The sequence below is a fragment of the Schistocerca nitens genome, chromosome 8 (genome assembly GCF_023898315.1).
Source record: "Schistocerca nitens isolate TAMUIC-IGC-003100 chromosome 8, iqSchNite1.1, whole genome shotgun sequence".
Classification (NCBI taxonomy): Eukaryota; Metazoa; Arthropoda; class Insecta; order Orthoptera; family Acrididae; genus Schistocerca; species Schistocerca nitens.
The window spans coordinates 295638155-295661789 of NC_064621.1; positions in this window are offsets into that span (position 1 = coordinate 295638155).

Below are 23635 nucleotides of genomic sequence, written 5' to 3' on the forward strand. Positions count from 1 at the left end.
AAGTTTTTCTTTACAGGTGATGATAATAATGGAGTTATGATAGTGAAGTGATGGATAATGAAGTTTTTTCTTTACAGATGAGGATGATGTTGAAGTTTATGTATTTATGCTCTGTAGTTATTTAAGTATTTGTTGCAGTACGTTTTGACAGTATGTGTTGTATTGAATAGTATGATGACTGAAGGTTTTGGAAAGGACAGCTAGAGAACACATTTTATACACATTTCACTACCTGTTAATTCGAAGTTCACTACTTTTCAGCGTAAAATGCGTTTCTTCTTTCAGTCTAATAATCCATTTTAGTATATTTTGCAGGAGAAATTATTCATGAAATTAATGTACTATAAGCAGTTGTTCATTAAACCCATGTCATTTGTGAATGTGATTACATATACTCTACTTGTTTCATAATCTTGATACAGCTGACTCATGACGAATGACGTTACACATCTTCATTTGCAGCAATAAATCAAAAGCAAATATTGTTATTAATTATCGAACCCAACGCAATGCATTGCTAGCACAAAAAAAAAATGCTTTGTAACTGGCAAATGAATGCCACTGATTAACGTAATAAGATGAACTATGAGGACAATGTTTACTATAATTAGATTAATTACGCCATTTATTAACTCATTTTCAATTATGACCTCTGATGGTTTGTAATTAGGCAATGAATGCCAATGTTCTCTGTAAATGACTTCTGATGGTTTGTAATTAGGCAATGAGTGCCAATGTTCTCTGTAAATGACTTCTGATGGTTTGTAATTAGGCAATGAGTGCCAATGTTCGCTGTAAATGACTTCTGATGGTTTGTAATTAGTCAATGAGTGCCAATGTTCTCTGTAAATGACTTCTGATGGTTTGTAATTAGGCAATGAATGTCAATGTTCTCTGTAATTAACTTCTGATGGTAATTAGGCAATGAATGCCTATGTTCTCTGTAAAGTTACTCATGAAAATTATTCTGTAATACTACGTACTTGGTACAGAAATGTTCAATGACGGGGCAATGAGTGCCACCCATTACTAGTGTAATTCTCAATGAAGACTAGTATGTAACTTAATGTCCTTCACCTTCTAACCTAATTACCTGGAATTACTGCAATATCCGTTTGTCCTGTATATCCTCATGATCATGGAGCACTATATTTGGTTTTTGCACTAATTCTACGTTGCTGTAACAGACAAGAACGTGGTGTTGACACGACATGCTGTCCACCACAATGAGCGATGAGATGCTATTATGGTCCCACTGTTTGGTGTACCTAATGAACTACCAAAAGGATAACATGGAATATTACTACGGCATTTCAGTGTCTTGGCTACGCTGATTAATACTTCTGGGAAAAGAACTTTAGATTGCCTCTCTACGAGTTGTGCATCTGTAGAAAGATATGGACTTTCAGTGCAGCTGTGTGCAACCTAAACTGCTACAACCATGACGCAATCCTTCCCTTTCCTATCCTAATTCTTGTGAAATAGTCAAAAAATATCATCATTTTGTTATCATGATTTGTATTTATGGCCTATACATTTTGTGATTTTGCAAATATGTTCTGAACTAGAGTGCATGTGCACTTTTATCATTTTGTTAACATGATTTCTACTCATCGCATATACATTTTTTGTGAATTGCTGATATGTTCTGTACTCATTGTATATATATTTTGTCATTACCTGATATGTTCTGTACTCAGTGCATGTGCACTATGTTTACTTCATGTTCTACACCTATATATCTGTATATTCTGTGATTGTAAAGTTATTTAGTTAAGAAAAAATTTGTTGCTCATGGCAAGTCCAAATGACTCACCATCGCTGCCAAATTTTTTGCCCCCCCCCCCCCCCCAGTGGAGGGTTATGAAACACGTATGTTTCATATGTATTCATTACCAGCGATGGCGAGGCATGACAGAATCTCTGACCAGAGAGTTATTTTTCATGGCTAGTCTGCGCTTGACCGCGCGAGAGTTGAGTAGTGTGTGGCGAGTGGGCAAAGAGAGTAGTCAGTTGGATAGTAGTAGCAGTCTGGAGCAGTTTCATGTAGCGAGTGGACGGTTGTACTGAGCAGGCGTCGGCATGCGTCGACGGCGTGCTGTTTTTCCGAATCAGGTCAGGATTGTGGTGGACGATGTGTATTATTGTAGAAGGTAATGAAGCAGCATTGCGCTCAGCTAATAACGTATGTTAATTGTAATTAATTTGTTCAAAAAATGCCCCAATAATAATTTTTCTATCAAGTAAATCGTTTAAAGAAAAGTAATCATTTCAATTTAAAGAATTTTTCCACTCTTTTGAAGAAAAAGCATTGATTTCAATTTAAAGAATATTTCCTATGCATTTCCTCCAAGAATCAAAATTAAATATACGCCAGCATTGCACAGAGCTGTGCCGAAAAATAGGAGCAGATATAGATGCAGTGTTACTGAGGTAAGAATTTATCAGGTTTAATTATTTCACAGGGCCGAAGGTCAGCGCAGCTGCCCTTATAAAATTTATCAGGTTAATTATTTGTGTTGAGATGTTACATTCAGTTCATGGTTCATTATTTAATTAATATTATTGTGGGTTTATGATCAATTACTATTCTTTAATTTTGCAAGGAAGTTACGCTTGGCTCTCATTTTATTATTCAGTTTTGTGTGGGAAGACAACATTTCACTTAACATTGACTTTCATATTCTTGCTGGGAGGTTACAATTTCACTGTTGTTGACTTTTAAAAATCTGCGGGGAGGTTACAAATTGCACGTCCATTCTTCCGTACACATCTCCGCAGCTGTTGTTCACCGCTGTCATCTAAGGCCCATGGTACGCTACAGTTGCCATTGCGTTGGTTTTGGATAGCGCCATTGTATGGTGCATGGTATACACTAACTACGGCTGCTCGTGAACAGTTTTCAAAGTTAACTATTTCTCAAAAACATCCAACCTTGGCCTGATAACCCATGATTTTGGCACTTTTGGTCGTCAGATAAATCACCCCGTTTACGCATTACAGCTACTCCACTGTTTTTCTTCGTCCCCCGATCTGCATCTACATCTACATCTACATCTACATGGATACTCTGAAATTCACATTTAAGTGCCTGACAGAAGGTGTAACCTCCCACAGAAATGTTTGATAATTTTATTCAAATGTAAATCGACATAGAGCTAAGTGTAATCTTCCCGCAATTAATTTTAAATGATATGAATTGAATAAGAATTGCAAACAGTGCCAAATGTTAGCTTCCCACAGTAGTAAAACTCAATGATAATAACAATGTGCAAAAAATTAAGTCCCCACAAAATTAACGTTAAGATGAAACCCTATAAATTGATTCTGGGCGGAAAAGCAAAGGAAATATTGTTTCAATTGTAATGATTATTTTGTTAAAAAATTGCTTTCAGAACAAAATTATTATTGGGGCGATTCTTGAACAAATTAATTACTGTTAAGATACATTACATTATCAGATGAGCGCAATGCTGCTTCATTACCTTATTTAAAAATACACCTCGTCCTGAACCTTGACCAGAGCCCCATGTCGACGCCCGCCGACTCCTCACACACAACTGCGACTGTCTCTCGCGCGCTACTACATGCTCTCGCGACTCGCTACGTACAACAACAGCCTCGCAACTCGACTGCAACTACCGACTCCCTCCCTACATGCAACTGAACACTCGCGCGGTCAAGCGCAGACTAGCAACGATAAAAAACTCTCTGGTCAGAGATTCTGTCATGCCTCGCCATCGCTGTTAATGAATACACTGAATACATACGTGTTTCATAACCCTCCACTGGGGGGGGGGGGGGGGGGGGGCAAAAATTTGGCAGCGATGGTGAGTCATTTGGACTTGCCATGAACAACAAATTAATGAACAACAAAATTAACTTTTACAATTCACAGAATATTCGGATGTAGAACATGAATTAAATGTGGTGCACATGCACCGAGTACAAAACATTTCAGACAATGACAATGAGAACAGAACATATGACATAAGTGCACACGCACTGAAAAACTCTTTAGCATTTTCACAACAAAAAATTATGTTGACAAGTGACATAAGTGCACATGCACTGCAGTTCAGAACATATCAGCAAATCAAAATGTATACGTAATGAGTACAAATGGCATAAAGTGCACACGCACTGTAATACGCTCCAGTATTTTTCTACAACAAACAAACAAATCAAGGAGTGTAATAAAGTGCACATGCACTATAGAAGTCTTTAGTAATTTCAGGACAACTGATCTTATTAACAAATGAAAGGAAAGGCACACGCACTGTATATGACTTTTTCATTTTACAAGAAATAGGAAAGGAATAGGAAGGATTGTGTCATGGTTGTAGCACTTAGGTTGCACGCAGCTGCACTGAAAGTCCATATCTTTCCACAGAAGTACAACACCAAGTGAGACAATCTGAAGTTCCTGTTCCAGAAGTATTTATCAGTGTAGCCAAGACACTGAAAAGTGGTAGTAATATTCCATGTTATCATTTTGGCAGTACATCAGGTACACCAAACAGTGGGACCATAATAACGTCTCCATCGTTCACGGTAGTGGACAGCATGTCGTGTCAACACCACGCTCTTACAAGGCACACCAACGTAGAATTAGTGCAAAAACCAAATATAGTGCTCCTTGATCAAGAGGATAGACAGGACAAATGGATATTGCAGTAATTCAGGATAGTTAGGCCAGAAGGTGAAGGACATTAAGTCACATACTAGTCTTCACTGAAAATTACATTAGTAGTTTGCGGCATTCATTGCCCAGTTATTGAACATTTCTGTACCATGTATGTAGTATTACAGAATAATGTTCATTGTTTGGCGTTTTACTGACAACATTGGCACTCATTGCCTAATTATAAATCATAGAAATCATTCGTTTTACAGATAACATTGAAATTCGTTGCTTAATTACAAATCATCAGAAGTAATTCGTTTTACATTGAAATTCGTTGCCTAATTACAAATCATCAGAAGTCATTCGTTTTACAGATAACGTTGAAATTGATTGCTTAATCGCTATCACATCCGTAACAGTGGACCTATGGATGTTTAGGAGTGTGGAGATCACACGTGCAGACGTATAACACAAGTGACATCTAATCACTTGACCACGTTCGAAGTCCGTGAGTTCCGCGGAGCGCCCCATTCTGCTCTCCCACGATGTCTCATGACTACTGAGGTCGCTGGCGTACGTGGTAGTAGGTGGAAGCACAATGCACCTAATATGAAAAACGTATATTTTTAGGTGTGTCCGGATACTTTTAATCACATCTACATCTATATACATACTCCGCAATCCACCATACGGTGCGTGGCGGAGGGTACCTCGTACCACAACTAGCATCTCCTCTCCCTGTTCCACTCCCAAACAGAACGAGGGAAAATGACTGCCTGTATGCCTGTGTACGAGCCCTACTCTCTCTTATCTTATCTTTGTGGTCTTTCCGCGAAATGTAAGTTGGCGGCAGTAAAATTGTACTGCAGTCAGCCTCAAATGCTGGTTCTCTAAATTTCGTCAGTAGCGATTCACGAAAAGAACGCCTCCTGTCCTCTAGAGACTCCCACCCGTGTTCCTGAAGCATTTCCGTAACACTCCTACCAGTAACAAATCTAGCAGCCCGCCTCTGAATTGCTTCTATGTCCTACCTCGATCCGACCTGATAGGGATCGCAAACGCTCGAGCAGTACTCAAGAATAGGTAGTACCAGCGTTATATAAGCGGTCTCCTTTACAGATGAACCAAATCTTCCCAAAATTCTGCCAATGAACCGAAGACGACTATGCGCCTTCCCCACAACTGCCATTACATGCTTGTCCCACTACATATCGCTCTGCATTGTTACGCCCAAATATATAATCGACGTGACTGTATCAAGCGCAACACTACTAATGGAGTATTCAAACATAACAAGATTCTTTTTCCTATTCATCCGCATTAATTTACTTTTATCTATATTTAGAGTTAGCTGCCATTCTTTACACCAATCACAAATCCTGTCCAAGTCATCTTGTATCCTCCGACAGTCATGCAACGACGACACCTTCCCGTACACCACAGCATCATCAGAAAACAGCCGCACATTGCTATCCACCCTATCCAAAAGATCATTTATGTAGATAGAAAACAACAGCGGACGTACCACACTTCCCTGGGGCACTCCAGATGATACCCTCACCTCCGATGAACACTCACCATTGAGGACAACGTACTGGGTTCTATAACTTAAGAAGTCTTCGAGCCACTCACATACTTGGGAACCAATCCCATATGCTCGTACCTTAGTTAGGAGTCTGCAGTGGGGCACCGAGTCAAACGTTTTCCGGAAGTCAAGGAATGTGGCATCCGTCTGATACTCTTCATCCATGGTTCGCAAGATATCATGTGACAAAAGGGCGAGTGGCGTTTCGCAGGAGAGATGCTTTCTAAAGCCGTGCTGATGCATGGACAGCAACTTCTGTGTCTCAAGGAGATTCATTATATTCGAACTGAGAATATGTTCGAGAAATCTGAAACAAACCAATGTTAAAGATATTGGTCTGTAATTTTGAGGATCCGTCCTTCTACCCTTCTTATATACAAGCGTCTCCTGCGCTTTTTTCCAGTCGCTCGGAACTTTACGTTGGGCAAGAGATTCGCGATAAATGTAAGCTAAGTAAGGAGCAAATGCAGTAGAGCACTCTCTGTAAAACCGAATTGGAATCCCATCAGGATCTGGCGATTTATTTATTTTCAACCCATTCAGCTGCTTCACAACCCCAGGGATGTCTGTCACTATGTCCACCATACGGGAATCTGTACGAGATTCAACGGCGGTATGTTTGTACGTTCCTCCTGCGTGAAAGATTTCTCAAACGCTAAATTTAAAATTACAGCTTTCGTGTTGCTGTCTTCCGTTGCCAGGCCGATTGATCAGTGAGTGACTGGATGGAAGCCTTCGACCCTCTTACCGATTTTACGCAAGACCAGAATTTCCTTGGGTTTTCGGCAAGATCTTTTTCTAAGGTATGACGGTGGTAGTGGTTGAATGCTTCGCGCATCGCTCTTTTTTCAGCAGCACGAATCTCTACTAACTTTTGCCTGTCCTCATTGTCCCGATCTTTCTTGTACCGCGAATGCAACTGCTTTTGCTTCCTGACATTCTCCGAATTGCGCTGTTAAACCACGCCGGCCGAAGTGGCCGTGCGGTTAAAGGCGCTGCAGTCTGGAACCGCAGGACCGCTACGGTCGCAGGTTCGCATCCTGCCTCGGGCATGGATATTTGTGATGTCCTTAGGTTAGTTAGGTTTAACTAGTTCTAAGTTCTAGGGGACTAATGACCTCAGCAGTTGAGTCCCATAGTGCTCAGAGCCATTTGAACCATTTTGTTAAACCACGGTGGGCCTTTTCCGTCCGTAACCCACTTTTTCGGCACTTTCTTGTCCAATACGTGATTTACAATGTGTTTAAAATTTGCCCATAATTCTTCCACGTCCATCGTATCGGAAGTAAGTGAAGTCGATTCATTTACTAAGTGGGATGCTAACAACTTCTTATCTGCTCTTTCTAGTAAGAATACTCTCCTATCCTTCTTGACCGACTTTTTAACTTTCGTAACCATAGTCGTAATGACAACATCATAATCACTACTCCCTGTCTCAACACTGACACCGTCGATTAGGTCTGGTGTGTTCGTGGCTACCAGATCTAAAATATTTCCATTACGCGTTGGCTGTCGATTTAGCTGCTCAAGACAGTTTTCGGATAATGTGGTCAAAAGTAATTCACACGACGGTTTCTCTGTACCAATTGTAATGAATCCATATACATCCCAGTCTATACTAGGTAGGTTGAAGTCGCCTCGACTAATATAGCATGATCCGGGTACTTCTGCGATACAGAATGCAGACTCCCTTTGAATGATTCTAGAACCGTTACGGTGGAACCTGGTGGCCGGTAATAACACCCCACAATTAACTTTATTTCCCCTAGCCCTGTTAAAAGTGTCCAGATAACTTCACAATCACACTCTACTTCGACCTCAGTACACACAATATTTTTATCAACTGCAATGAAGACACCACCGCCTACGGCGTCTAATCGGTCCTTCCGGTACACGTTCCAACCCTCACTAAATATTTCAGAACTCCTATCTCAGGGTTCAGCCAGGTCTCAGTCCTGAGAATAATTTGCGCGCCACACGCTTCCTGGAGGGCAGTAAACCCAGTAACTTTATTCCGAACACTCTGACAATTTACTGCTAATACCTTGATAGCTGAAGTGTCTTTATACTGAGCGCGTCCTGATTTCCCTGCCTGCACGTCGACTGGTGAGTGTTCATCAGGACACCTCGCTCTACTTCCTAGCCTAAAAAACCCCCATATACACGCCACAAGTACTCTGCTACCAGAGTAGCCGCTTCCTTTGTGTAGTGCACCTCTGACCTATCTAGGGACGTCCTACAATTCCACACCCAATAGCGGAAGTCTAGCAATCTGCAGCCAAGACTGTCACAGAGTGGACGAAGCCTCTGGTTGATACCCTCCACTCGGCTCCAAACCAAAGGACCCCGATCCACTATGGGAACGATGCTGCAAATAGACAGCTCTGCTTGCACCCTACGTGCGAGGCCAGCGGTCTTCACCAAATCCGCCAGCCGCTTGTACGAACTGAGGATCGCCTCAGAACCCAAGCGACAGGCATCATTGGTGCCGACGTTAGCAACTACTTGCAGACGACTGCACGCCGTACGCTCGATAACCGCAGGCAAGGCCGCCTCCACATCTTGGATGAGGCCCCCCGGTAGACAAACCGAGTGCACGTTGGATTTACTTCCAGCCCTGTACGCTATTTCCCTAAGGGGCTCCATCACCCGCCTAACGTTGGAGCTCCCAATAACCAGCAAGCCTTTGCCCCCGTGTGCCAGCTCGGGCCCTGCTGAAGGAGTGGCCACCTGCCCACTGACAGGATGAACGGGCGAGGCCAGCAGGCCAGCCTCCACATTGGCCCTCCGCCTAGAGCGACGCGAATGCGTTGCAGTCCGCCACTCACCCTGAGGTGAGGGCAGCCCCAACGCGCCGGGTACACTAGAAGGTGCCTCGACGGGTGAGTCAGTGGACGCAGCAAGCGACACATGGGGTGTCTCAAAAAAATGGTTCAAATGGCTCTGAACACTATGGGACTTCATATCTGAGGTCATCAGTCCCCTAGAACTTAGAGCTACTTAAACCTAACTAACCTAAGGACATCACAAACATCCATGCCAGAGGCAGGACTCGAACCTGCGACCGTAGCGATCGCGCGGTTCCAGACTGAAGCGCCTAGAATCGCTCGGCCACTCCGGCTGGCGGGGTGTCTCAAGCGACGCCCCAGACCCTGCACCTCGAGGCAGCAGCCTGAAGGCGGCTGAGCGTGGCCAACAGCACGCTCAGCTTCTCGGAACCGCGGCCAGTTCCCCCTGAGCCCGCACACATCACGCACACACCCTATCCATCGCACTGCCAATATCTAACGACTCCGCGAATTTATACTCTACGGCTATCATTAAGCAATATTACTCCTCTCAAATACGAGAATACGCAAGGATTTTATGTAATTAAATATGTAAGCGGACAAACACTAGGAAAGAATTTAAGAATCAAACTACAAAACAAATATGGAAGCTAAATATACGACTCGCTACTGCACTGCTGCTTCACTGATACTTCACCAGTGGCTGCTCAAACATAATGTTTGATTTGGTGAGCCATTTTGTCGTGTAAGTAAAGTGCCGCTGCAGTTTTTATGTCGATCATGGCGTGTGACTCAAGTTACGATTGATTGTATAACATGCAGTAGCAGCCTCCTCAACTGAATTATAGGAAACAAGCACAATTTTAAATGGGAACTGATTTCACGTATGTTGGTATCTGGCAGAAAGTTTAGTTTCGCTGAAAGCAAGGCTGATATACATCATAGCCTTTACATGTTTGGTTTTACGTAATTAACATGCGAACGTGAACTGAGGGCAAACTACTGAGCTAACGTTCTTAGTGTTTATTTACAGGTTTCATTGTGCTTAAGAAGACCAAGTAAAAGATATTTTCTCATTTCCCTGAGTCGAAACAAGGCCCCGGGAGTAGACAACATCCCATTAGAACTACTGACAGCCTTGGGAGAGCCAGTCCTGATAAAACTCTACCATCTGGTGAGCAAAATGTATGAGACAAGCGAAATACCCTCAGACTTCAAGGAGAATATAATAATTCCAATCCCAAAGAAAGCAGGCGTTGACAGATGTGAAAATTACCGAACTGTCAGTTAAATAAGTCACGGCTGCAAAATACTAACGAGAATTCTTCACAGACGAATGGAAAAACTGGTAGAAGCCGACCTTGGGGAAGATCAGTTTGGATTCCGTAGAAATATGGGGACATGTGAGGCAATACTGACCCTACGACTTATTGTAGAAGCTAGATTAAGAAAAGGCAAACCTACGTTTGTAGCATTTGTAGACTTTGAAAAAGCTTTTGACAGTGTTGATTGGAATACTCTCATTCAAATTCTGAATGTGGCAGGAGTAAAATACAGGGAGCGAAAGGCTATTTACAATTTGTACAGAAACCAGATGGCAGTTATAAGAGTCGAAGGGCATGAAAGGGAACCAGTGGTTGGGAAGGTAGGGAGGCAGGGTTGTAGCCTCTCCCCGATGTTATTCAATCTGTATACTGAGAAAGCAGTAAAGGAAACAAAAGAAAAATTAGGCGTAGGTACTAAAATCCATGGAGAAGAAATTAAAACTTTAACGTTCGCTGATGACATTGTAATTTTGTCAGATACAGAAAAGGACTTGGAAGAGGAGTTGAACGGAATGGACAGTGTCATGGAAGGAGGGTTTAAGATGAACATCAACAAAAGCAAAACGAAGATAATGGAATGTAGTCGAATTAAGTCGGGTGATGCTGAGGGAATTAGATTAGGAAATGAGACACTTAAAGCAGTAAAGGAGTTTTGCTATTTGGGGAGCAAAATAACTGATGATGGTCGAAGTAGAGAGGATATAAAATGTAGACTGGCATTGGCAAGGAAAGCGTTTCTGAAGAAGAGAAATTTGTTAACATCGGGTATAGATTTAAGTGTCAGGAAGTCGTTTCTGAAAGTATATGTTTGGAATGTAGCCATGTATGGAAGTGAAACATGGACGATAAATAGTTTGGAGAAGAAGAGAATAGAAGCTTTTGAAATGTGGTGCTACAGAAGAATGCTGAAGATTAGATGGGTAGATCACATAACGAATGAGGAGGTACTGAATAGGATTGGGGAGAAGAGGAGTTTGTGGCACAACTTGACTAGAAGAAGAGATCGGTTGGTAGGACATGTTCTGAGGCATCAAGGGATCATAAATTTAGTATTGGAGGGTAGCGTGGAGGGTAAAAATCGTAGTGGAAGACCAAGAGATGAATACACTAAGCAGATTCAGAAGGATGTAGGTTGCAGTAGGTACTGGGAGATGAAGAGGCTTGCACAGGATAGAGTAGCGTGGAGAGCTGCATCAAACCAGTCTCAGGACTGAAGACCACAACAACAACAACCATTTCCCAAAGAAAAGCGCTTTCGATTTTTGGTAATCATAGTCTTTAGTATTGTGCAACTTCCTCATATTGGGAAAGTTGATTAGGATATTTTGTTTCTTAGAAAAGTTATAAGTCTCTTAATCTGCAAAGCTGCTGTGGAGTCTGCAGTCATTAAAGCACATTGCGCTGTTGGATGAACACCTGTCTAATTAAATTTAGTAATTCACAAATGATATTTACCGCAGTATTACTTTTGTACGACGTCTAGTGGTTAACCAAATAAATATAAATTTTACTGCAAGGCTATCCACTGCTGTCCTGAAATTCTTATGGTTACTAAACTTTCTTACCTTAATCCTTTTTAAGTAATGGTAATGCATTTCTTATGATCAGTGACTTTTACACTGAAGAGCAAAAGATACTGGTTCACCTGCTTAATATCGCGTAGGGTTTCCTCGAGCACGCACAAGTGCCACACACGCCGTAACATGCACTCGACTAATGTCTGAAGTAGTGCTGGAGGGAAATGACACGACGAATCCTGTAGGGCTGTCGATAAAAGCGTAAGAGAACGAGGAGGTGGAGATCTCTTCTGAACAGCACGTTGCAGGCCATCCCAAATATGCTCAATAATGTTCATGTCTGGGGAGTTTGGTGGTCAGCGGAAGTGTTTAAACTCAGAAGAGTCTCATACAATGAAGGCTTTCACTACCGGATGTTTCAGCTGCCGAGAATTCTTCCGGGTTGTATGGCCGTGATCCATGGAACTCTTCTATCCCGGACGTTTCGTCCAAAGCTATGTTGGGCATCTTCGGAGGTGCTCCTAGTTGTGCTGAGTCTTGCCGAATGACGAGTCGCACGTCGAAGAACGGCTTAAATAACGCGGACTCCTACGTCCGACTCGTCATTTGGCAAGACTCAGCACAACCTGGAGCACCTCAGAAGATGTCCATCGTAGCTTTGGACGAAACGTGAGGGATAGAAGAGTTCCATGGACCACGGCCATACAACCCGGAAAAATTCTCGTCAGAAGAGTATTCCTGGAGTCACTCTATAACAATTCTGGACGTGTGGGGCGTCAAATTGCCCCGTTGGAATTGCCCAAATCGGTCAGAATGCACATTGTACATGAATGGATGCAGGTGATCAGACAGGATGCTTACGTACGTCAGAGTCGTATCTAGACTTACAGTATCAGAGGTCCCTTATCACTCCAGCTTGAACAGTCCCCTGCTGACATGCAGGGTCCATGAATTCATGAGGTTGTCTTCATACTTGTACACGTCCATCGACAAGGTACAATTTGAAACGAGACTCGCCCAACCAGACAACAGTCCAATGACGGCGTTGACGGGCCCAAACGAAGAATAAAGCTCTGTGTCGTGCAGTTATCGTTGGTCTTCTTCTTGAGGGATCTTCCTCCGGCAGCAGCGATATCGGAAATTTGATGTTTTACCGGATTCCTGATATTCACGGTACACTCGTGAAATGGTTGTACGGAAAAATCCCCATTTCATAGCTACCTCGGAGATGCTAAGCCCCATCGCTCGTGCGCCGACTATAACACCACGGTGAAACTCACTTTAATCTTGACAATCTGCCATTGTGGACGCAGTAGCTAATCTAGCTACTGCACCAGACACGAGTTGTCTTATATAGGCTTTGCTGACCGCAGCGCCGTATTCTGCCTGTTTACATATCTCCGTATTTTAATACGCATGCCTATACTTTGGCGTTTCAGTGTAAGTTGCAGGCCTTCTGGAACCATATTGGAATTTTCTTAAAGAGACTGAATACGTTGCAGGTTGAAGCTATTTGAGGCTGTTTATGCTCAGCCAAACTCCGGATTCATTTTTTTTAAAATTGTATCATCTTCCTACCGTGTCGTTGTTTAAGATTATATGACGTTATAGCTTTGATTCACAAAAGGAATTAGGGTTTTGTTTGTATTGGAAGTGTAATTTTAGTTTTGGTCTGTTGTAGTGATTTGACTGTAACTGCTCTTGTGTGGGTTCTGTTGGGTGATCTACATGGCGACTGTCCCCGACGGGTTGTGACTGTCACCGATGGCGCATATCTAAAGATTCTTGTCCAAATTTTGATTTTGTATTTCTTGGAAAAGTTTTGCATTCAAGATTTAAATAGTTTCATTATAAGTGATGTGTAAACTAATCTCTAAAATAACTGTTAATTGAAGTTCGTCATTTAACTGTGAACAGTATTTGAAAAATTATTTTCATCTCCTTGTTGTGGCCTGGCCCTCCCACCCAACAGCTAATTATGCTCCCTTTAAAGCGGCAAACAATATCCCAGCAACCTACCGAGTGACCGCCGAGTGTTACATAACTGTGCTTCCCAATCTTCGTACAGGTTTAAAATTGACGATCCGCGGTTGCTGACGTGTAACCTGAGAACTTGTGTCTCACTCTCAGGTTCTCCACGTTGTCGTTGTTCCCAGTGTTGGCTGTAATCTGCCTAGGGAGTTGTTTCAAGTGCTTGTCGGTATTCCTGAGTTGTCAATGAAGCAGCTATCAAACTTCAAATCCACTTGTTTGTAATGGGAAACCCTGTACTTTGTTCAAGTTTCTCTAGATGCTTGTGACTTGGCTGTATCCCTCTTGCCGTCCATCAGATCGTTCTAAAGTGAGCAGACACTTCAGTTAAGCTGTCCCTGTCGGGCGTTTGGGAAATTCTCAATGCTGCTTGCAGCTTAAACGTACCTCTCATCTCGCAGCGCCCAGCAGTGAAGCATTACAACTTACATCAAATTCCACTGCTCGTATCGTACTTCTAAGAGAAGTAAATTCAACGACATTCCACCCATAATTACGAGTAGACATTTTCAAAGTAATGATAATACCCGAAGGTTGATATTTATATGTTTTAAATATGAAACCGTCTGTTATCTTACGCGGAATCTAGAGATTTTGTATCCGATAAGGGAAAATGTTATGTTGAATAAGTAGTAAACAGAGTGTTGAACCACTCTGATACTAGAATTTTAAAAGCTTTCATTTTGTGTGTGAGGTTCATGTGCCTCGAGTTCAAAATCATAAACTCTTGTCGTAGCTTGAAACAAAGCGACCTCAAGGTGTAGGATCTACTTCTGATTCAACTTCACTTGATTTTCCGTTAAACACGTATTTGTCCCTTATTGAACACAATTTAAGTAGTTACCAGAGGTATTATGCTAAAATTTAGTTTATCGAGAACATCAACGACTTGCATATTAAAGTTGTCGGATATGAAGCAGAAACAGCTCGAATCCTTATGATGAAAATAAAAGTTGCTGATAAACAATAGGGTAAATCAAGCAGCGAAGTTTACTTTTACGGAATATATTTATGTAGTTAACCGTAGGACAAGTAATCCAAGTCGATATCGGTTTTCGTCAGTCACAGCAGATATTCATTACCAGATTATTAAACAAATGAAGGGAGATAAAACTCGAACATTCAACGCTTACTTGATTGGTGTGAGCAACATGGAACCATAAGAACTACTCGCTTTGTACAGTGAAGAATCAGAGAGTTTAACAATGAACGGCAAAAACGCGTTTATCGATTGAGACTATCAGCATAGACTGGAACTACAACAAAGATCGTGTTGGATCTGCCGGTTTCATCCAAAGTGAAAATAATGATAAAAGGCGAAAACACAACTATATTGGATAAAGACGTCGGTGATGATGAAGACGAATATGGCAACAGTCATATTGACGTTTATAATTTTTAGGTAATAAGTTGCTACCGTATTGCTTTAATGGTTACGCATCCTATTAATGCCATAATTGTCCTTTGAACAGAACCCAAATGCTTGTTCGAATCACTACTTCCAGCTCATATCATGACAGAGTGTCAATGGAAATGGCTTGATAATTTTTACAAAACGAGTTTTTCAGCGCTATGTACTGAGGAAAAACAGAGATTAGAACGGAACAGCGTTAAGAAAAATGTCTACGAACTTAAAACTTTTCACTGACCAGTGTATCTGAAGGTATGGATCTCTGTAGGTTCTGAAAATATCTGATTTTCTTGAAGGCAATTAAAAAGAGTTTGTTAATCTTCCAATTTGTACGCTTCTTGCTTTCCACTGCTTGCACTCGTTCAAATTGTTACCAATACATGCAGAGTAAATAGATTACAGGTTAATTTTGGCATTAAAAAGAGCATTACAGTAAACGACATTTCATAAATTAATCGCCATCTTTTTATCTTCATACTGATGACGTAACAACTTCAATTCCTCTTCTTTTCTTGTTTTTGTTTTCTATTTCTCCAGTACGCCTTTATGTTCTCCCCTTTTTGTCTTCTCCTTTCTTCTGTCTATGTTGTACCAGATTTTTGCTTATTCTACCCTGACAGACTTCTGACTTTAGTATTTTATTCTTAAAAATGTTTTTGTCTTTTATATCAGATTCTTTGATGTTGTTTATCTATGTAGTTTTTTCCCTATTTCTGTCATCATTGCTCTCGTCGATTTCTTCTTCCAGGAATACAGGAATATTTGTTTCATTACCCTGTTCTCATTCATTCGATAGAGATTATAAAAAAAAGTTAATCTTTCTTAACCCTTACATATGTATGTCCTCTGTATTTTGGTAGACCTCCAAATAATTTTTAATTTTCCAGTCATCTTTAGTTTGCGTTGCCCCCATTAGTTTTCTAATAATCTATCTTTCAAGTAGCTCTGTCCCGTCGAGCTTACAGTTCACCATTAGGAATTCACATCCACATAAATATTCCCATCGAACCACTGTGGTATACCGTTTCAGTTTTGATTCTTTAGACATGCATTTTTTGTTGTAAATCTTCTTTGTCAAACCATATACTCTCTCCATTATTTTAACTCCTACATCTACTGCCAATTTTTACTGTTGTGAATTTTCTCCAAGATATTTAAATTTACTTACTCGCTCTATTTTACGTACTTTGTTTCTATAAATTTTCGCGCATTTTTCGTAATTGTCATGAATTTTTATTTTTCATCTGAATTTCTGAGTCGAGTTCTATTTGCTGTTTCTTCCAGAAGATTTATATAAATAACTGTGTCTGTAAGACTTTCTGAAAGTATTACAAAATCGTCTGCAAAATCCTGTTAGGTTACCTTATTTTCATTTGTTTTCTTTCCTAGAATTACTCATTAAATTTTGTAATTTTTAGCTCCAGATTCTAGATAACTGCTACATTTTCTAGAGCACAGTTAAACAATATCGGTGATAAACCATCCCCTTGGCTAACACCAGTTTTTATTTCAAATGGTTGAGAGGCTTCTCCCATAAATTTAACTTTATATATCGTATTTGTTAATGTTCCACGAATTATGTACGCTAATTTTGCTTTAACAGCAAATTTTCTAATGATTTTATCTATCGTTTCTCTGCCTGCCGAATCAAATACTTTCTTGAAATCAATGAACAATACTCTTACAGGTTCGCTGGCGAATGTGATTTTAACTTATAAATTTGTGCTGCATCTTCCTTTCGAAAACCACGCTGCTATTCTCCCAATCGTTTGTCTAAATCTTCTTCAACTCTATTTAGGAGACCCTGTGATAATATTTTGTATGCCTCTGGCAGAGGTCACTCTCCTCTGAACTGGTGATATTATATTTCTATCCATATTTATGCAGCAGGTGATGTAATGCTATTTGGTACTCATCTGGAATCCTTTGAGTTTCCCAATTTTTTTCAAAACGCACTTAAAATCATTTATAGTCTTAGGATCTGACAATTTCCATAATTCTGTTACAATGGAGTCTTCACCTCTTGTTTTGTTGTTTTTGAGCGATTTAATGGATTCTTGAATATCTTGCTGTCTTGGTGGGAAATCTTGCTCAATATTTTGTGGTATTGCTGGAAATTCCAATTAAACTCTTGGTACTAGACTGCTTAAGAACATGTCAAAAAATTTTGCTAGTATTTCAAAATTTTCTTTGTCATTTATCCTATTTTTCCCTTTTCATCTTGAAACAAATACTTGGTTCTTGATACCCTTAGTACATGTTTAAAAGTTTGACACGAATTTCTAGAGTTATTTTTGGTAAAATTTTCTTCTACTACATAGGCTGAAATTTTCCAAAGATTGTTTTTATTTTCTACATTATTTTTGATGTTTCTTTACTTTGTTGTCTGAATTCTTCTAAGTGTCGTCCATTTCTGAAAATCTCCATTGTCTCCATTTTTGAGCTCTTCTGTTAGTGCTTCTTCATGCTCTTCGTTCCACCATGTGTTATTTTTATTCTTGGCTAGTCCTAATGTTTTCCCTGCTGCTGTAGTAATTCGTCCCTTGAGTTCATGTCAGTTGCCTTCTTTTGTTGTTTAATTTCTTCTATAAATTTTTCTATATGTTATATTGTAGTATTAGCTGTAGTGGGGTTGTATCTGTTTACATTCTTGGTTGTAGTTTCAGTTTTAGATGGAAGATATTGTATTTTTATCTTAGAGATATAACGATCTAGATCAAATTCCCCTAATAATAACTGTAATTTTCAGTGGTATCTAGGAGAATTTGCTGTTGACACCCCGAAAAGTTTTTCGGATTCTAAATTCACCATCGTTTTATAAATACTAGTCTGGAGCACTTTATTTGAAATACAGACGATATCGTAATTGTTTTAAGTGAAAATTTTTTATATAAATGTATTTAATAAGTGTCAGTGGGACACTGCGCGAGTATTTACGTCTAAATTTATATTTGTTAACAAAGCCAGTTCTTCTGTTTGCATCGGATGAGCTTAAAATACAATTATCTAAAGCGATTTGTTTTCCTACTCTCACGCTGTTATGTATTAGTAGATTAAACGAACAGTTTCGTTTACAGAATACAGAGTTGTGAAGCTTTAGGAGTACTTCTAATCACATCCTAATAGGAGAGGCGTCGTAGCTTCTAACGAAAACAGGTAATGTCTTTACAAAGCTGTAGCTTTCCAGAAAAAAGACTTAACGCATCATGTATTTAACTTCTGATGTACTTTAAAGACTATGACAATGATGACAAGGTACAGAAATATAGGCGTTACATGACATTAAAATTCCTACTTCACAGTAAATTTTCTATTGACCGAAATCAAGTGACTGTCATACATTCAGCTATATTATCTTCATTGGAATAAGTTTTAAAATGTGGATTTTTACTTTATTTCCGCAGCAGCTCTGTTAAGTTACATTTGACAATGAATGTGAGACTTAACAGTAAATTGCAGGGTTTGTCAGCTGGCTGCAAAATTTAGATTTCTTTTCAATACATACAGGAGCGTCGTAGTTTGATCAACGCATGACTTATGAGACACGCTCTGTCGGTAGAATGTTCAAAACTGCGATGAAAGTATGTACTGAAAAGAACATCTAGAACCAAAACTGGTTTTTGTAGAGAACCGCTGCTCTGTGTTAGAATGCACATCTTTTTCGCGAAAACGTCGCCTGTTTCAGGTCCTACTACATTTGCATGTGCTGAAATTGTACTTTCGGAGAAACACACGTGCTTTTCGGGTCCAGGGAGCAAGTATGGGATGGAGGACGCACCTCCGTACCCTAATTCAAGAAACGTCGGCGGACTCTCTTGCGAAATCCACCCTAACTGAATTTGTCACAACTTTCCCGCCACTTTTTGCTGCTCGAATTTATCCAGAGACGACCTTCTAATTTGTTACTTAAATATTAAACCTTCGTATTAAAATAATTAAAGTGAGACTTTAACTTTAAAATGAGTTAAATTGTTAGGGTTAACGTCGTGCTGCGGAATCTTTTTATCTTCAGGTTGCTAGCTTCTGCTGAGGAATGAAATATTCAAGACGCAACCAACTTGCGCCGTCTGTGTACAGAGTTAATAATGCACGGCGGAGCGGCTGTGTGCAGCAACGAGCGCCGCGGTTTATGTCGGTCTATTAGCCTTGACGAAAGACTGAAAATACGTTCTCAATACAATGGATACGCCACCTGAGAATGTCGCAAAAGCACGACTGAGAAAAGAACTTAACAAGTGTAAGATGTTAGGTATAACGGACTAATATTATGTTATTAATTGCAGTTCGATGCACACAGACATGTACGAGTGTTCTATGGAATGTGGAAGACTTTTTCTGCAACGGTCCTTATTTATTCAAGGAAAGCAATTTGAGAAAACATGTCATGTGATTCACTGTCTGTGATTACTGCCGATTTCAAGATACCGAACTCTGCTCCAGTGTTTACGTAAAAATGTGTCATCAGCGATCTCTCATGTCGTTCAAAGTGATGACGGTAATGAGCAACAAACTACACTACTGGCCATTAAAATTGCTACACCAAGAAGAAATGCAGATGATAAACAGGTATTCATTGGACAAATATATTATACTAGAACTGACATGTGATTACATTTTCACGCAAATCGGGTGCATAGATCCAAGAAATGAGTACCCAGAACAACCACCTCTGGTCGTAATAACGGCCTTGATACGCCTGGGCATAGAGCTTGGATGGCGTGTACAGGTACAGCTGCACATGCAACTTCAACATGATACCAAAGTTCATCAAGAGTAGTGACTTGCGTATTGTGACGAGACAGTTGCTCCGCCACCATTGACCTGACGTTTTCAATTGGTGAGAGGTCTGGAGAATGTGCTGGCCAGGGCAGCAGTCGAACGTTTTCTGTATCCAGAAAGGCCCGTACAGGACCTGCAACATGCGGTCGTCCATTATCCTGCTGAAATGTAGGGTTTCGCAGGGATCGAATGAAGGATAGAGCCACGGGTCGTAACACATCTGAAATGTAACGCCCACGGATCAAAGGCCATCAATGCGAATAAGAGGTGACCGAGACGTGTAATCAATGGCACCCCATACCATCACGCCGGGTGAGACGCCAGTATGGCGATGACTAATACACGCTTCCAATGTGCATTCACCGCGGTGTCGCCAAACACGGATGCGACCATCATGATGCTGTAAACAGAACCTGGATTCATCCGAGAAAATGAGGTTTTGCCATTCGTGCACCCAGGTTCGTCGTTGAGTACACCATCGCAGGCGCTCCTGTGTGTGATGCAGCGTCAAGGGTAACTGCAACCATGGTGTCCGACCTGATAGTCCATGCTGCTGCAAACGTCATCGAACTGTTCGTGCAGATGGTGGTTGTCTTGCAAACGGGCCGGCCGCGGTGGTCTAGCGGTTCTAGCCGCGCAGTCCGGAACCGCGCGACTGCTACGGTCGCAGGTTCGAATCCTGCCTCGGGCATAGATGTGTGTGGTGTCCTTAGGTTAGTTAGCTTTAAGTAGTTCTAAGTTCTAGGGGACTGATGACCACAGATGTTAAGTCCCATAGTGCTCAGAACCATTTTTTCTTGCAAACGTCCCCATCTGTTGACTCAGGTAGGGATGGAGGCGCGTCTGCACGATCCGTTACAGCCATGCGGATAAGATGCCTGTCATCTCAACTACTAGTGATACGAGGCCGTTGGGATCCAGCACGGCTTTCCGTATTAGCTTCCTGAAATCACCGATTACATATTCTGCTAACAGTCATTGGATCTCGACAAACGCGAGCAGCAATGTCACGATACGATAAATCGCAATCGCGATAGGCTACAATACGACCTTCATCGAAGTTGGAAACGTGATGGTACGCATTTCTCCTCCTTACACGAGGAATCACAACAACGTTTCACCAGGCAACGCCGGTCAACTGCTGTTTGTGTATGAGATATCGGTTGGAAACTTTCCTCATGTCAGCACGTTGTAGGTGTCGCTACCGGCGCCAACCTTATGTGAGTGCTCTGAAAAGCTAATCATTTGCGTACCACAGCATCTTCTTCCTGTTTAAATTTCGCGTCTGTAGCTTGTCACCTTCGTGGTGTAGCAGTTTTAATGGCCAGTAGAGTAAGTTTCGGGAAACTCTTTACTGGCAGACTAACTGCCCATCTGTTATTGATAAGCTCGCCAAAACCGTGAATGTGTCCTGTTTGACACGAATGCTGCACGATTTCTAATCTGGGTTAACGTTACCTCACACCCAAACAAAAAAAGCTTAAAGCTGCTGTTAGCGAGTTGTTTCGTTGAGATGGTAGCTCTGTTTGAACGCATGCAAAATGTGATTTTCGTGGTTTTTTTCTAGTTAAAAATTCATACTGAATCTGCCGGTATACTTTTCTTCCTTCCACTTTTGTCCTGAAGAAACGCTTTATGTGTCCACATCTGACGTACCCTGTAAGCGCTGCACCGGATGGAAGGACCCAAAGCCGGAATATTGGTCATCGGCGAGAATTCCCGAAGTTCTCCTACTAGACCCATAACGAAATAATTTTGTATAAGTAACACAATTCCCGTCGGCATAAGTAAGATAATTAAACAATATTAAGTTCTTACAAAGTGGTGAAGAGTTGAAACAAATGTAATTTTCTTCGCCCAGAAGGAATGCAGACAAAAGGCGTGTCCTGAAAACATACTTTTGAGGGTATAGCGAAAAGGTAACGTCCGCTGATAGAGAAATCAATTAGAACCCTGACAACGAACTCCGATTAAAATCGTATGTGCCATTCCCACGGCATATTCCCACCTATTTTGAAAAATACAGTTTCGAGGAAAACGCGTTTTAAATACTTGGTTACAACCATAAAGCAGTCCCTCCAGGTCCAAAAGAATGTCCTCCTCCGTCTTCTTTGTAGCCGTGCTGGTCATGGGGGCCTCTTTGACAACTTCTGTCGTCCGCTGCTCTGCCCGCTCGATGTGTTTTTCGTCTGTATTTGTACAGAAGTTGCAACAGGCTAGTCCAATTTCAAGTTCCAGCACATTTATGATATTCATAATGACAATTAGACTGTCGTTCAAGTTACATGCTGCCACGCTGGCCACGATGTCCACTATTTTGTTCTCGCTGTGAGTGGTTTTCGGAGACACTTTTTCACAAATCGCCCAGTAGCTCGATAACAGATTTTCTGACAAAACTGAGATGAAGACTACAATAAAGTATACATCCCAGAGAGCATTTTAAGGAAAAAAAGGTTTAACAGTTTTTTTTAATTTCTCGGAAGGAATACCCCTCTTCCAGGCACTTAATTATGATGCAGTGAACACATAGTGTGTTGTGGGGCGATCACTCTGTTTTAGAAATAATTCAAATGCTATTTAAGCGGTCTTGGCTTTTGAATTAGTTCCTTTTAATTATGAATTGCAGAGTAATCATCTACTCGTAGATGTATATGTAGATGTCACATCGGTTCCGTGTCACGTCCTGGAAATTTTTTCGCGGTTGAATTTATGTGAGATTTCCTGTATTGTAATGACTGATGATAAAACATTGAGTCCCAACCGTCATGATTACCAGACCAAACTCACATGCGTTATAATGCAAGGCACAGTAGTACAAATTTCAGGAAGAGTGTGTTCCCATAAAACTTTCGTCTAATTTTGGGCGCTTGGGTAATCGCAAGTTGCGCTGGTGCAGGGAGATTGTGTCAGTTCGATAATGAGGGAAGCCGGGAAGGGGAGGGGTCGGCAACATAAGTGCGTCGCGTTATTGCGGGGTGGAAGCTCGGAAGCTCTCAGCCGGCGGAATAGTCCCAAGGGCGGCCGGGGGCAGCGCTGCTAGCCGCTCCCTCCCACTGCACATCGTGTTATTGTGTGGACTGTAAACTTTTGCGACGCACACCGAGTGCCGAGGCAATTAATTAGGTCTGTGGAGGGGAGGCTTCTGTTCCTGACGAGAACCAAGAAACCCGGAAGAGGAGCGAAGGCCTTCTCCAACAGGAGGGGAGAAAAGTCAGGGGTGTTACACAACGTGCGAAGAGGTGAGTCTGCAGTAGCAGCTGTAAAAGCGGCGTCTTCAGTCGTTCGCACGAGTACAATCTAGATTAAGGTGGCTGTATTAATTGTGTCGAGTAGATGCATGATAGAAAGAATAGGAAAGCAGTTTCTTATCCCATAAAATTCATCCTTTCAATAAAGATTACGGTGCGACTCTTCCTACAGTTTACAAATAGATACCTCTATTAAATGGTTCTGAAGCAGTTGTGACAAAGATAGTTGCTTCGCTGTCTTTCATAATTCCACATTGTGTCATTTCAAATCTTTTTGACACTACCATATTTCTGTTCAAAATAAGAAATTAGTGTTTTATAGC